General features: G+C 44.6%; 1 long non-coding RNA gene across 1 annotated transcript; it reads left to right on the top strand.

The window, feature by feature from the left end:
* Positions 1–788: 788 nt before the first annotated feature.
* LOC125941617 (uncharacterized) lies at positions 789–11,215 on the top strand. The gene is made up of 3 exons (XR_007464486.1): positions 789–917; positions 5,888–5,929; positions 11,014–11,215. It is a non-coding gene; the product is annotated as an uncharacterized LOC125941617 (long non-coding RNA).
* Positions 11,216–11,723: the final 508 nt, after the last annotated feature.

Consider the following 11,723-nt stretch of genomic DNA (forward strand, 5'->3'; position numbering starts at 1 on the left):
AAGCGTAACGAGTATCATTGTTTGGATGTTGCAGGCCAAATAGAGTTTAGTAACGATGCTGGCTACGACGCTGGCTCTGTTCGGGGCCATAATAACTGGCGAATGACGGCTGCAAGGGGCAGTAAGGTTGTTACAATGGTGACCAACGTGTCCCATACACCAGCAGGCAAAACATATTGGCGTATCGTCTGTGGTTCGCCATACACAGCGAAGTCACTGTGTATGCTACTGTAGGCTTAACTCACACTGATTTAGATTGAGGCATGTGTGTACGAAGAATGCGTGAAGTCTAATATGCGTTGCACAATGATCGGTGTTTTTACGTTCCCTTTAACGCTCTACAGCCCAGTTAGCCAGTAAAACACATTAGGCGAAGAAACGAGCCACTGTCGTGGGCCATAGTACGCGTTCGTTAATAATAAACGCTCACGCCTCGTCTTTGGTCAAAGTAGGAGCGCTAATAACTGTACTAACAATCCTTCAGAGCTATTCCTGACGTTGCTGAGGCACAGAAAAGAAAGCGAATTTGTTTTCTGCCTGTCGTCTTCCCCTCCACCCCCCTTCTGTTTTCCGAATAGAATCTAGATAATTTTGTGCTACCCAGGTTGGCAGGTATACATATACTATGTCCGTCGATCTTGCCTTCAATCTCGTCGACTATGGTTGACATGCCATTTACGAGTGAATGACTTGATCGCATGAGGCGTCAGCGATAATGGTCTCGTCACTATAGTCCAGGCATAATAGTTTGACAGTAACCTGAATTTTTGTTTGAGTAATGCATCGCGATTTTCAGACTTTCACAGCCTTCATACCATCGACTATTTGATCATCTAAGCAATGGATATCAAGGCAATTGCTAATAACTGCGTGGATTTGGGTCCTGCTTTGGCAAGCTGCATATGACACAGGAAGCGGTAAGTTTCCGGTGCCGTGCATTATACTTGCTTTTGAATAAAGCATTGAATTAGTTTCAAGAAAGAGAGGGAAGCAGTAGGTTCAGCACTATCCGGAATTTTCGGCGATTAGGGACTATCTATTGTCGTAAGAGGAATATCAGCCACATAAATTCATAAGCAGTGAAATGCCACTTTCCTGTAGCTGCAAGTATGCAACGTCATTCACGTCGTCTTCGAAGCGCGACCATACCGGAAATAAACTTGCGCTGTGATGATGCTATTAAGCTAAAAACCTGTGTGTGAAAATGTAGGTGTAAATAAAAAAAATAATAACCTCTAATCTCAGCTTTGTCATTGTAGCATTAGCTGCGCATGAGATTAAGGGTATTTACCTTTATTGCGAAGGCTCTGTGCGTTTCAGAGAATCAGAAGCCTTTTTACGGGATTTCGTTTGGAAGCAGGAGCGCCAAACAAGGTTTGAGTATTATCACAGTAACTAACACGCGCAAACAAGCAAATAGACCTGATTTTTAAAGTGAAGCTTCACATGTCTAGGCGAAATCGCCTGTGTACAGAAAACTGGTCATCAGCATTGGCTCGCGGGTCGTCGTCTTCCTCCGTAGCCATCTCGTTGGCGGCCTTCGGGATTGCGCTCGTGCTCGTGCTCGGCATGCACTCGTGCCTCTGCTCCTGCGTTCGTCGTCGTCTGCTTCTATAGCTGGCAGCATGGTCGCTAATTATTCCAGCGTAGAATTTCACTTCTTTTCTGCCTTCGTAAGGGGGAGGCCGCGTTTACGGAGTTATGACCCCTTTTGATTTGATTTGATTGATTTGCTTTATTTGTCTTTCCAAGAAAGAAACGAGCAGTCACAAAAAGCTACTGCAATGAGTAGCTTGACGGGGTGACATCCCCCTTAGAATGACAGCAACGGACAGTGCGCAGGACAACAAAAAATATAAGAAATGAACAAGATTGGAGAAAATGAAAAACAATATATACACAGGAATAATTTTACATGTTGGTAGAAGATTGTTAAACATTAGGATAACAGGAACCTGATGTAAACAGTTTGAGCTACATTAAACAAATTATGAAATAAGGCAACATACAGAAAAAGCGGGAACATTGGAAGGATTGGTGCAAATACACAGTCGAATGAAATCAAGTAATGTTATAGAAAATTTACAAGAACAAGTCACGAAGCTCTTGCCATGTTATGTTTGCCATTTCAACGCCATTTTTGTTGTACCGGTTCAACAGTGGAGGTAGCGGGTATCGGAGCATCTGTTTACCATAGTTAGTACGATTTCGTGCTACCTCCCACTGTTCCGGATTACGTGCGTTATATGCAACTGCATTGATCTTAAGATTGGCTATGTTTTGCAAAGCGTTGTCTTGTTTTCTTGTACATATTTTGTAGTGGCGGATAAGCCTGTATTCGTAAAGTGATGGAACCTTTACTATGCGTAATTTCACAAACAATTCGGCTGTACGGGACAAGTAGGGCATCTGACAAGTTAATCTAATAATTCTATGTTGCAGTAAAAACAATTTCATAATATTAGCATTTGTGGTTGTGCCCCACACAAGCGCACCATAGTTCACACGGAAGACAATAGCGCGTTATAAAGAAGTAGATTTGTGTTAACCGGAAACACCGCACAATTTCGCTGCAGGAATCCAATAGTACGTGAAAGTTTTTTAACCAGGAAACCAATGTGTGCATTCCATGACATAGTGGCAGAAAAAATAGACGCCTAGAGTTTTGAAGGACTGAACGTATTCAACTGATATACCATTAATAAATAACGGATGCATGGGGCACACCTTATGACTTGAATGAAACATCAAAGCTTTCGTCTTTGCGACATTTAAACCCAGGTGGTCTTGTAGGGAACATTCCTGAATTGATTCAAGAGCCATTTTTGCATCATTTACTAAATCAACAGCGGAGCGACCCGAGATGAAAATAATCGTGTCGTCAGCGTAAATAACCTACTTTACCGTCTTTAACGTACTCGATAACGTACTTTACCGTTTAAGGGGGTATGAGCCATTCATTGTCTTACTTAACGGACAGATTTAATCTTGAAGCAATTTCATTTCGAAGAATCCCAAGCGGCATTCGGGGGGGAATATTGCTAACGACGCCGCTGAGCAAACTCGAGACATCGAACGCAGGCGAGAACGGCGGTATGTGGGCGTCAGTGACATCGTTCTCTCCGTGGAAGCCAAACATGTGTGTGACCTCATAATTGAGAAATCGTCAATGAACCCTCGGTTTAACCCAGTCATAAACACTGTGGTTAACCATCTTCACGGAGTGGAAGGGCCAACAAATTTTTATACTTATTATTCATCGCGAAAGTTTGAAGTGCTATACAAACTTCTGAAAAAAAAAAAAAAACTAGCGTAGCTTGCACTGGAGGCGCAATGCTAAAAAAACAGCGCAGCTGATTGCTACCTAGCTAGTACTGGCTTTTGGGCTCGGCCACGGAGGAAGAATAACAGGAGGTGAAACTATGGCCCGGCGCCAGCGCGAGCACTGGTCGTGATAATGTCATGCTGCGAGAGGAGGAGACGCGCTGGTGGTCATGGAGGAAGGAAAAAAAGGAGGGAGCATACCGCAACGCGATTGTCGCAGACTGTGATGGCCCAACACGTGACGAAAACATCAGAGCACTGAGGAAACGTCAGAGCGCGCGGTAGGTTTTAGTACTCCCAGTCGGTTTTTTTTTTTTTTTTTTTTTCAATACCCGTTCGAAACCATTTGAAACTCCTGAAAGAAACAAAAACAAAACCAAGAAAAAAAAGCAAGGAACAATCTTTTTCCTTCCTGCATGTCAGCAGCTGCCGGCCGAGCGCGTACCGAATAAAAACTACCGGTAACCAAACGTCTCGCCGAATCTCGATTCTCCGTGATCTCGACACAAGAGGTCACGTGTTCGGCCTTCACTGCTGGCTACACGAAGCGTTCGCTTGCCAAGGCTGGCTACGTGACGTAATTCTCCCTCCTATATTTTATTGCGATAGCAATTATATGGACACTCAAAAGCAGATTTCTGCCGTCGGCGTCGCCGTCGCCGTTGCCGTCGCCGTCGCCGTGATGTTCCGTATGACGTCATTTGGAGAAGAAATCGTCGCCGCGCGCCGAACGCTGTATGTGCGAGTGAAAGGGCGCGAGGGGCGCGTCTTTCACGGGGAGTGAACGCACGGCGGAGAACAAACGCGCGTTCTGCGCCGTGCTCGCTTAAGGACTGCAGAAGTAGGCGTCTCTTTTCTCCTTTACAATCACCATATATGTAGAGCAAACGCGCCTTCTTCAGACGCGTGAGAGGCCGTGGGGGAGGGGGAGGGAAGGGAGGCGACGTTTAGCTGCGGCACCAAGTGCCTATTTATATCAGAGGCTCCAGCAACAGTCACCAACGCCGCACGCATTTTGAGCTAACGCGGGCAAAACGCCGATGGCGTAGACAACAGTTCTGCGTGTTGTTGCTACCAAAGCCGCTCACCTTACTTCGTATGACATTGCTGTGTTGCTATCGCATTCATTGCTTCGCCCTTAGGGCGAAACTGTGACATTTTTTCTTCCTCTATGGTTTCGACAAATCGTCACCTGATCATACGTCAGGATTCCGGCGTTTGGTAGGGGGCGCTGTCACGATGTCCGCCGCCGCGCTCCTGCGTGACGACGCGAGAAGGAGCCGACTTGCGCCTCCTTCATTGTTCTTTGTCCGTGGGCTAGGCTAAGCACTGCCAAGTCATCGCCAGAATTTTGCGGAATTTGTAAATATTGATTGGTTATTGATTACCTATCGATTGGCTATAGCCAGGTATTGGCCACGTGTTTGGGCTACACTCTAAGAACAGTTGCACCCTTTGGGGTGCATTTTTGCCACACAACAATAATCGTCATCTGTCTTGCTTGCGTTTCCTATCTTGAAAACTCTGCACTAGCTACTTTCCTGTCGAAAACGCTGTGTCACGCTGATAACGCTCTTGTCGTTCGTGACCGAGAATTGCCGGGCGCACAGCGTTAAAGAAAGGAAAGCCACGCAAGTCAGATGACGATTATTGTTCTGTGGCAAAAATACTCCCCAAAGGGTGCAACTGTTTTTAGAGTGTCGGATAAGTGCTACAAAGTTATCTCCGGAATTTTCCGCAATTTATTGATTATTGATCGATTATCCATTAGCTATTGATTGGCTGTCGATTGGCTATCGCAAAGTATTGGCTACGTATTTGGGCTAGGCTAAGCATTAGAACGTCATCCCGAGCATTTTCCGGAATTTATGGATTATTGTTCTATTATCGATTTTCTATTGATTGCTTATCGATTGGCTATCGAGGACTGGTTAAGCTTAATTAGTCCAAACCATGCTTAGCTAGACTTAGCCACGCTCAGCTTCGCTAGTTCACAGGGGTACCCGCCGGGGTGGCTCAGTCAGCTAAGGCGTTGCGCTGCTGAGCACGAGATCGCGGGATCGAATCCCGGCCGCGGCGGCCGCATTTCTATGGAGGCGAAATGCAAAAACGCCCGTGTGCTTGCGTTGTAGTGCACGTTAAAGAACCCCAGGTGGCCAAAATTAATCAGGAGCCCTCCACTACGGCGTGCCTCATAATCAGAACTGGTTTTGGCACGTAAAAGCCCAGAAAGAAGAAAGAAGTAGTAGTTCACAGGGGTATGTGCCATTGCGCTTGGACCCTTTCTGCACTACGGCCAGGATCGGCCCACATTTTTTTTGGACGACCAACAGAATAACGGCCGGCTTAAACAGCTCTGCTGTTCAGAGAAGCATTGGCTTAGGTGATAATTTTCATGCGCAGCACTTATTGGGTTTGAGCATGGTAATAATATAGGCTTTGAGATTGCTAACAAAATTCGCGACGTCGTTTTCGGTATGGCAATACGGCATGCGCGAAAACCACTGCTGGGAGCCAATTTTGTCTCGTGCAGCTGGAATATACATATGTCTTGTGTTTCCAGGAACGTTCCCGGTCTGTAAATCGTCCGAGTGTATGCAAAGAGGTAATGTACCTTTGCATTTTATATAATAATTAATTTTGTTCCAGCTTAACGTATTGATTGGTACATTTAGAAACAAAGGAATGTCTCATTGTTCTACGGAACACAGAGGGGGAATCGAGTTGTGTGTATTGCTGGTAGTGCTGCTTCATGCCACGTGAAGAACTCTCTCTGGCTGAAGCATGCACAAATAAAGCTCCCTTTTTCTTAAAGTAGTGATTCTCTTATGATACATTCAACTATTCGCATTCATGGCCGCGAAGCGCTCTCGGGAATCGCATTAGATTCGACTGGTGAATTCCAAACGATTCTGGCACAAACGCTTGAACCATTCAAAACACCCAACTCCTGTTCAGAGCTGGCTTGCGCTTCCACGTTGGTCTTGCGAGTCCAGTGGAGATGCCGATATCTTTCCAATTTTATATACACCACACTAGACTAAGTGTTAGGTTTCGCTTATTAATTACTTATTCTTGCACCAAAGCTTTGGTGAAAACAAGAAGAAAGCAACAGTGCATGTGATTTTTCGCATGCTTGACTGGCCAGCAGGCACCACGAATTGCCTGACGTTAAATACAGCAATGAATATTTCATGTACTTTGTCACTGTCCCCAATAGAGCGCACATAGGCAGTCACTCGCGACCGCGCTGGCACGTCTTGACGACCGGCCGCTTTCGGAGCAGACAGTCCTGGAACGCCGGCCTATACAGTCGTAACACAAGTCAGTCAAGGCACTCTTGAAGTTTTTGCGATCGAGTGGACTATCTGACCGACTATAGTTCTCACAGACGTTTCCAACCTCCTCTTTTTTTTTATTCCCGGAATTTTTTTTCGTGACTGCTTTTTCTCTTCCGTATTCTTTCCGCCTTTCTTTTCCCCTTCCCTTCCCCCAGTGCAGGGTAGCAAACCAGAATATTCTTGGGTTAACCTCCCTGCCTTTACCACCACGTTTCTCTCTCTCTATGTTTTGCAAAGCAATGAACTCAGCTTTCGTTTTTTTTATTTGTTTCTCAATTTCGCAGTAAAACCTAAATAATAATAACTTCGGTAAATAGTTTGCCAATCGTGAATAGTTTCGCGAAAAATATTGGTGCTCGGATTGAACAGGTATACCACTACCGAAAATAGTAAATTCATTCGATCACTACCAGAGCAGGCTGAGTGGCCTTTTCTCGTGCCACCAAGCTCATTAGAGGTTAGGCATAGAGCTGTACCTCTAAGGGTCTCCTCTCACTGCGCACTAGGTACTTTCATAAAGAATCCATTGCTCTTACAATGCTGGCCTACCGACAGGAGATTACCTTGGTAATCTGGATTACCTGGGGTGACCAGGCAAAGGGGTATGAGGCTGGCCACACGAGTGTTCATTGCTCATGTGGCGAATACTTGTCAAATTGTGCTTCCCTTTCTCTCTCCTCCAGTAATGTATAGAAAATTGTGGGAAATGAATTATGTCCCAAGGCGACGTATTCATGTTTATGTTATTAGAATATTAGCAAGAAGGAATTCAACCAATCAGCGTCGTATGTTCATAGAAATGTTTGGTAACATGTGGTTGTGAAAAGCCTTCTTTTTTTTTTTCAAGTTGTTTAGGAAAGTTGACAAACATGACTGTGGCACAACACCATCTACATCGCAGGACCAGTGGTGCACGAATATCAAAACATCTGAATGCGATTGAATATTTCATTCTCCTTGATTCGCATTCGCATCTAGAATTCGCTATTCGAAGTTGTCGAATATATCAGTTCGAATATGTAAGATTGTCAAATATATAAGGTACAGCACTTATTAGAGTCTTGAATGAATGAGAACGACGCAAGTGGGGACGGTGAACGACAATTTCGCTGCAAGGCAGCTGGCAATATTACAGAAGACCAGTTTTTATTTAGTCACCGCACCTTCCAGTTAGCGTATGCTCAATAATTTTCAGGCAATAAGATTGCCTCACATTAAGGCTGCTCATATACGAATTTCTGATAGGTAATATTTCACCAGTCTCCCAATAAAACATTTAGAACAATAGGCGCCGTTTTAGTGTCAAACTTACCTCTTTCTTCAAAAAGAACTATAAACATGTATCTGATGATATGCTGTTCACTCGTTTGATTATTGTTGTTTCTAACTCTAAGCACTTTGCTTCTAATTTTCCTCGCTTCTTAGTTGTCCTGACATCTAGTTGCATGTATCAAGGCTTCAAAGTCAGATTTTTTAGCCAACTGGACCGAACACAATCAATAACTTCCATGTGGTTTTCGAAACGTGAAAATGGTCCATAATCGATGATCCGATATTTGTTGGTTGTTTTTCGTAAATGCTCATTCACACGGGCGACTTGAGGAGGTCGCGCGACCATTTGCGACTCGCGGCGGCCAAAAAGCGACCAAAGGCGACCGATGTTCACACCGGCAAGCCCGGCTGAGCGCGACCGGCAAGTCGCAATCCCGAAGATGATCGTTCTCAGCGAGAACTCTAGGAATCTACGCAGTTCGCGCGCATTTCGCTGTGTAAATTGGTTTCGCGTTCCGTCCAGAGCCATTGATTTTGATTCGAGTGATGGCTGGATTTTGATTCGAGCGGACAGGAAGACGTCGCCTCTGTTCTGAAGTGCTCTGCCGTGGTGTCAGCTGTGGCAGTGCGGAAAGCCTCCGAAGGAAACGCGAAGCTGGTGGGTGCGCCCGTGCCTCTGTTCGCGTAATGTGGCCGGCCACGGAAGCCGCCACCTGCCCGAACTTTGTGCGCATAACGAGTATTACCGAGAGCAACAAGTTCGGTGCGTACTATTAAAGCGAAGCTGTTCACCCGCTGTTCACCTTTGGGTGGCGTGCTCATCCAACGAACGGCAGCTGGAAAAAGGGTTTGTGTTGTGCTTTCTTTTCCTGCTGTTTAGCTTCCAGCGAATGCGCCCGCGTACATTCGACACGTTGCTGCAACTGCTGAGTTCCAGCATCACAAGACAAGACACCAATTACCGGCCTATAGTCTGCATATGGTGGCGTGGACATTGCATTTGGCGTGGAGGACGCCGGATAAAAACACGTATCACTTTCGGCGCGGCGCTGATTGGTTGAGCCGCTTTGCGACCACGGTCGCTTGGCTGAAAAATCGAGCAGCGAGCGACTGGCCCAAAATAAAGCGACCATTTGCGACCATTTGCGACTGATCGCTTTGCGACCAACTTGATCGCGCGACCACTGACAGTCGACGGTGTGAATGAGCCTTAAGTGTTTGTGTCCTGTTGAATTCAAAATTTTCACAATTGAAAGTCACAGGACATATTTTGGCGTCAGAATATTACGTCACATATTTCATCTGACCTTGATATTCCTTATTTTTAGCAACACAAGCCATCTAAATTGTGCTAGAAAACTGACCGCGGAGAGATACGTAAACGTTCTCGAACATATCATCTGAGAGGGCGCACATGAAAGATTGCGTGTTTCTGTGGTACACTAGGTACCTAATTTAACAGATGAATGAATAATAATGTTAGAATCCTAATGATGTACCTATATAATTCGACTGCAGCAGGAACGTCATTCCGAGAAAATTAGAATTCCCCGCTGTTTCTTTTCGCCCACCTCATACTACAGGTGCCCATTCCGGTCAGGTAATTCTTCTAGGTTCGCTTTGCTTTCATTTCTTTTAGTGCCTATTTGGATGCAATATAAACGCTCTTTTTGCTGATCGACATGCTTCCTATTAGAAGGACGCAACGGGGGATAGACCAAGAAGAGTTCCACGCCTTCATAATGAGGATGATGATTTCCATATATTGGCGCATGCCCAACGCGTGGGTGGTAGTGCACATGCCCACCCCCCACATTAGGAGATCGCCCAAGAATGTGCCCGTATATATTGTGACAACGTGAGCTACCTCTTTGAGAGAATCATCGCGGGTTGATGCTTCCATACTAGGTCATATACCCACGGTGAAACGCCAGCCAAGAAGCTTGTTCACGTGTTCATTACGATGCTAAATTACGAGCCAATTGAAAGAGTGTGTCCGCGTGTTGATGATGGTTACGATTTCATGCTACGGAAAATTGATAGATCTGACATGACGCGTATCCGTATGTTGATGATGATGGTGAGCATATCCATACTTGGCACCTGCCCACTAAGTGCAATCCACCAAGAAGCGGTCGGTGAATTTATTATCAACAAGAAGATAAGAAATGTGCAGCAATATAATATTTGTCATATTTCCTAGCGCGGCTGAGTTACAGCACATGGACGTGCCAGCTTCGTATGCGCCAAGGACAAAGGATTGAAATGAACAAGTATAAAACATTTTACTACCCGCTTCACGAAAGCTTCGATTTACATAGATTGTGGCATGTGCATTCGATCTGCATAATGTGTTGGTTTTTAGGTGTCCAATTATTGTTTTTGGATAATACCTGCACGTTTAAATTAAAAAAGAACTTAGGTCATGTGAATGTGCGCTTTGTCAATCAGGTTTGACGCTATTGTTACGTTTGATTGAGATATGTATAGGCCACATGACCGTTAACCCCGGCAGAAGTATATTCGTGGCCCCACGGCCTTAATGGAGATGTTCACCTTCCTGGGCAGATAAATTAGAAAAAGAAGTAAAGAAATGGAACCCACGTTTTATTGCTCTGCAGGCGGTATAGCCATTTTAAGCGGTAGGTGTGTAATTGCTGCGGGAAGCAGAAAACAGCTCCGAAAGGTAATATTTTATATAATCCTTAAAAAATCTGCACGAGCACCTTCTACATCTACGCGTCTTGTAAAACTTTTTCTAAGCACATATACACATGTTGCAGATACCGTATACCGATACACACATCTGTATATTATGAGCCCAAAACCGTTATGATTACGTCAATATAGACATACAACGCTTTGAAAATGCGTGATTTGCCCTCCCCTCATAATTGTAGATGGGGGCAAGAAGGTTTTGTGTGGACGTCTTGAATGGCTGTAGTTTTGGCTGGTCACAAACGTCTATAAGAGGCTTTGTGTTCATTGGGTCAGCGAGGTATGTCATTGCGACTAGAATGTTATGTAAGAATTTTAGAATGCGTTTGATATGTGAATGAATGTTCTTGCCTTACAGCCAAACTAATAAATGAATCACTCAACACCAGCATTGATCCTTGCGTGGACTTCTATTCATACGTTTGCGACCGCTGGGAAAGCAATCATCCTCTTACAGACGGTCGGAAAAGCTATAATGTTTACGACGAGATTCATAAAGATATTCCGGAAACGCTGAGTTGTAAGTCATTCTTTCTATTTCATGTAAATAGTCGTGAAACATTTGAATCAAGCTTCAAACGCACCATAGATTAACTGAGACATTTATGGGTTCACTTGGTATGGGTTGTAGAAATAAATCAATTCCTTGTGTGTTTGTGTCAAACACTGAAGCATGAGGATACCATTAAATATTCAAAGTTGATCAATGAAATCGGTAGCAGCTTAGCTTGCGAACACAAAATATAGATATGCATTCTTGCAATACGTATTCTGCATTTTCATTTTGGTGTAGATCAAGAAATGTGTGTATTGAGATTACAAATTTAGAAATATAAATAGAACAGTTGCGACCTTAAAATCGCAATTACAATTAGGCATTTAGTGGCAAACATGATAATGTTCAGCTGGAGGAAGTGGCTTCATACCTTTGCTTGCTGTTGCTTTTCAGTGTAATTCACAGCGCGTTGAACCTAACTGTAATGTAATGCTTCGCCTCTTTTTCCCAGACGTACCCGAGCACACGAGGGTTGGACCCTCCCGCGTCTAACCGTGCGCGGCTTAGCCGTG

The sequence above is a fragment of the Dermacentor silvarum genome, chromosome 11 (assembly GCF_013339745.2).
Source record: "Dermacentor silvarum isolate Dsil-2018 chromosome 11, BIME_Dsil_1.4, whole genome shotgun sequence".
NCBI lineage: Eukaryota > Metazoa > Arthropoda > Arachnida > Ixodida > Ixodidae > Dermacentor > Dermacentor silvarum.